The following is a 5213-nucleotide window of genomic DNA, read 5'->3' on the forward strand; positions in this document are numbered from 1 at the left end:
ATAGTTAAAAAAACAATCCTTTACATCAATAACTATGAGAGGCCATCCTTTTGGTAATAAAGAGGACAAAGAAATTCCAGATTGCAGAGGGCCCATAGGTTGAATAACCTTGTTGATGGCCCTGAGATCTGTCACCATTCTCAATTTACCTGATTTTTTTCTTAATCACAAATACAGGAGAATTTCAAGAGCTGGTAGATTTTTTTTTATATGTCCAGCATCTAATTGCTCTTGTACCAGCTGTTCTAAAGCCTGTAACTTTTTTCTCAGCTAAAGGCCATTGCTTTGTCCATATTGGTTTCTCAGCCAACCTTTTTAGAGGCAAGGCTGTTGGTATCTCTGAAGGGACATCAATTCCTTGTTCATGCACAGCCCGAATGGTCGGTTTTCTCCATTTGTAAAATCTTTTAATATTATTCTCAAAAATATAGGCTCTATAAGTAGTAGGAATGTTAATTTGGGTATTCCATTGTTGTAATAGGTCACGGCCCCATAAATTTATTGCAATATTGGCTACATATGGCCTTAATTTTCCTATTTGTCCCTCTGGCCCTATACATTCAACCCTTCTTGTGCTCTGCCTTACTCGAGATAGGGTCCCAATCCCCAGGAGTTGAACATTTACAATCTGAAGAGGCCAATACAGATGCCAAGATTCTGGGGTAATGATACTTACATCAGCACCTGTGTCCTGCAGGCCAGTAATAAAAATGCCATTTACATACATTCTCAGCTTAGGTCTTTGACCATTTATAGAATTTTGGCAAAACACACGTAACTTATTTTTCTGATCACTATTGCTTGTTACAATAGGCATAGGGCTTCCTAATTGTCCTGACGAGGCACGTTCTCTGCAGAACATGGAAATGACTGAACCATGTTTGCCATGGGGGCCTGTGAGGCCCCCCTTCTCAAGTTTCCCGTCTGTATCAGGTTGCCTTGTCTATCTCTTGTAGACCTGCATTCATTCGTCCAATGTCTGCCTTTTCCACATCTTCTACATAAAACTGAAGGCTAAGTCCTCCTATTTCTGTTATTTCTAGAAGATGCATTATTATTATTTCTGAAAATCCGTTGTCTACAATTCCTTTTCATATGACCCATTTTGTCACAATTAAAATATGTGGTATTTTGGTGTCTCCTTTTACCATTGGAAATTGCTTCTTCTACCCGTGCTTCAGTGCCATAATCAAATGTATCAACATTCAGTATATGCAAGACCGATTCTTCCAAGGGCGCTGATCTGAGCTTTAAAGGCCCCAAAATCCTTTTGCATTACACATTTGCAGTTTCATAAGCCAAAGACTCAATCATTATACATCTTGCTTCTGGGTCAGATATCCCTATTTGTACAGCCTTAGGTAGTCTTTGTAAAAAGTCACAAAAGGGTTCTCTCTGACCCTGTTTAACTCTGACAAATGATTCCATTCTCTGTCCTGGGTCTTGTACCCTGTCCCAAGCCCTTAAGGCTGCTGTAGTACACATGGAGAGTGTGTTTTCATCCAAATTAGCTTGTTCCTGAGGGTCGGAAAAGAGCCCTTCACCTAGAATTTGATCTAGGGAAATGTTAGTTTCCTTCCCTTTTTTCTGCTGTTCTAAAAGTCTAGCCTCTGGCCTGAATAAACATTTTCATTTCAATTGCAGTTCACTCTCAAGTACTCCAGAGCTCAGCTATTGCCAGTCTGAGGGGGTTGTCCTGCTCGTTTTGGCCCAAGATTTTAGCATCTCTTTAACAAAAGAGGTGTGCATCCCAAATACATGACAGCCTGATTAATTTCTTTGAGATCATTCATAAGGACAGGCTCCCAGGTATCTTCCTTGATGACCCTAGGGTTTCTGGAACCAATCACCTTCTCTGTTGTTATTACTGGAAAGGCAGGTAGAGCTGTAGGTAGAACTTTGTGGAAATTGTCCTGGAGAAATTTACCCACAGATGTAGTTAAAATTTGCCTTTCTACCCTTTGCTCTTCATTATCAGAATTTAGAAATTCCTCAATCTTTTCAATTCTATTTATCATTGCCTTCCGCAATGTCTGAATCTCCTGTCCAGAATTATGTTTCAAAGCCTTCATTGAGGATTCTAAAGTATGAAGTTTGTCCATTAGAGATACCTTCTCATCTTTGGACAAAATTTTTACGGCATAAACCGTGCCTTCTTGTATTGACAATCTTTCTGCCAATCTGTCATAAGCTTTAGACAAAATTTGATTGTCACATTCAGCAGTTTTGATTCTCTCAGTTAATGTTTCAGTTCCTTCAGAAAGGGACTGAATCTTATGATCCAAATCAGCTGTTCCTTCTTCCATAGTAATGAATTTCTCCTTAACATCAGCCTGTACCTTTTCTAAATTTTGCTCAGTTGACCGAGTCATGTTAAACAAAGATCTGTTCTCTTCCTGGAGAACTTCAAACTGATTCTTGAGAAGATTGTTGTCATTCTCAATTGTTTTTAAATGTTCAACTTCTGCCTTAAGAATCCTGGATTTGTCTCGTAAAGACTTTATCATATTTCTATTATCTAACCACATAGTACCAAGGAAAACTACGAATCCCAGAAAGATCCATAGATGTGGGATGACAGACACCTCCTGTAAAATCTCCCACATGGGACACTCAAAAAGGCTGTTAAAGTCTCAAATGGTAACGTTTTCAGACATTTTATTTATAAAAGACAATTTTTTTTACCTGCAATGACCGGTTCCTACCAGTGGTGGCGAAAGAGTCCACTTGAGTCCACATTGCCGAAGTCTGAAACACTAGACTCAAAACTGAAAGTTGGAGCAAACACCAGACTGATAAATAGCAATTGGGGTGGGGGGGAGGTCAGGAAGCCCGGCACAGCCAAGGCCAACTAAGCCACCCGTGGGGAGGGGACGCAGAGCAGCACTGTCGGGCAGGGCGGGGCCTATACCAAACTTCCAGGGCTAAGTCTCTTGTATTATTTGTCGACTATCTGGCAGGCGCCAAGAAAAATTGAGATGCTGTAGATGTTTAGTGACTCAGAATCTCAGCTGCTTCTGCTGCTGTAAGTCAGGCAGAAGCGAACCAACAATGAGCAGTGCTGAGAGGTTACAATCTGCGTGAAGAGAGAGGCCTCCAGAGTGGGGGGTTGCTGCTGACTCCCAGCGGTCGCCCCAGGAGGCTCTGATTCGGGGTAGGTATCTGCAAAGTCCCACCTTGGGCACCAAGATGTAGTGGCGTAAATGAATGCAGACAGATTGCAAAAAATATATACAACTTTAATGGGGGAAGTAGACTTACAGTACCAAGGTTCCCACAGAGAACAGGAAGCAGAAGGGGCGGCTGGGTGTAGCCCAGCAGATTTATAGGTAAACATTAGCCCAAGGCAAACACGCCCCCTAAGGCTGGGCTTAACACTACACTTACCCCATGGTTTTATGGACAGTCCACATCTTTTTGGCCAGGCCCTAGCTTCTGATTTACTCTACTTTTCTCTCCCAAACTGTAAACTCATACAGTAGATACACGACATTCTACTTTGAAGCCTGCCATTACAAATTAGCCAAACAAACACTGTTGTCCTCCTAAATTTCTTGTTCAGCTGGAGATATAAGAGCTTACCTTCCAACGTTCAACTGTCCACTGTTCAGGTCACCTACTTGAATCTAACCTTTCCTCCAACCCACAAAACCATTACCTTAGGCAGAAAGCACTTAATCCAGTCTCTTTTAGTCCCCTCTATCAAAGAGAAGATTTTATTGTTTCTAGGAATAGCTGCGTTCTTATGCTCCTGGATCCCCCCTTTTTCCCCTTTACTTGCCTTTTATATGCGGCAGCTTTTGGCTCTCCACATGAACCTCTCCTCTATCCCGTTACTAAACCTTTTCAGAGGTTCCGACATGCTCTTTTCCTGGCTCCAGCTCTTCATCTCCAAGACCTAACTTCCCTATTCTCCCTCTTCATAACAGAAGAAGAGGCATATACCCTTGGGGTTCTAGACTATCAGCAGGGACCTTCTTTTAAACCTGTAGTATATCTGTTAAAAAAAAAAAAAAACTATATTCTACAACTCAGGGATAGGCACCCTGCATATGTGCCCTGGCAGCTACTGAGCTCCTTCTATGTGAATCAAAAACTAACATTTGGTTTACCCACCACTATTCTACCACCACAGCCTATCCTATCTCTTAACTTATAAAGGCTTACAAACTCTACTTCAAGAGACAGAGACAGAGACCCACACGGGAGCAACGGACAGAAATCTCAAGGTCCAAATCAGGAGCAGAAGGAGACGGAGCACGAGCAAGGAACTCAGGACCACGAGGGGTGCACCCACACACTAAGACAATGGGGATGTTCTATTGGGATCTCACCAAGGCCAGCTGGCCTAGGTCTGAAAAAGCATGGGATAAATCCGGACTAGCTGAACATAGCGGACAATGAGGAATACTGAGAATTCAAGAACAATTGCAGTGGGTTTTTGATCCTACTGCACGTACTGGCTTTGTGGGAGCCTAGGCAGTTTGAATGCTCACCTTACGAGACCTGGATAGAGGTGGGCAGTCCTTAGGCTTCCCACAGGTCAGGGAACCCTGATTTCTCTTCGAGCAGATGAGGGGGGGGGACTTGAGCGGGGGAGGGGGAGGGAAATGGGAAGCGGTTGTGGGGACGAGGCAGAAATCCTTAATAAATAAATAAATTAAAAAAAAAGAGTTCTTACTCTCTAAGGAGCACTACTGGACGATACCACACTTACTTTCCAATCTTGTCCTTCCCTCAATATCTTCTGCCTCAACTTAATGCTGACTATTCTCCATTTCATTTCTGTATTAAAACCACAGAGGAAATTCCACCACATACTTTACACATACAGAAGGGCACATTGACTCAGGGTTCCTATACCTGGTACACAGATGGCAGCTCCTTTTTACATAAGGGAAACCATAGAGCAGGCTATGCCATAGTGTCAGATACTGGACTGATTGAAGCACAGGTACGCCCTGCACATATTAGAAACTAGCAGGTTGAAATAACAGCTCTAACATCTGCCTTACAATTAACACAAGGGTTTACACAGAATCCAAATATGTTTTTCATATCCTCCTGTCTTCTGGTGCTATTGGGAAAAAGCACAGTCTTCTTACAGCAAAAGAAGGATCCATAACTAACTCAGGCCTAATTATGGTCATGATAAAAGCCTCTCATCTCTCCAAAGCTATAGAAATCACTTACTGTCATTCTTAGGAGACAAA

Source organism: Microtus oregoni, unplaced genomic scaffold (genome assembly GCF_018167655.1).
Source record: "Microtus oregoni isolate MIOR12 unplaced genomic scaffold, Mior012 000079F_000, whole genome shotgun sequence".
NCBI classification, from domain to species: domain Eukaryota; kingdom Metazoa; phylum Chordata; class Mammalia; order Rodentia; family Cricetidae; genus Microtus; species Microtus oregoni.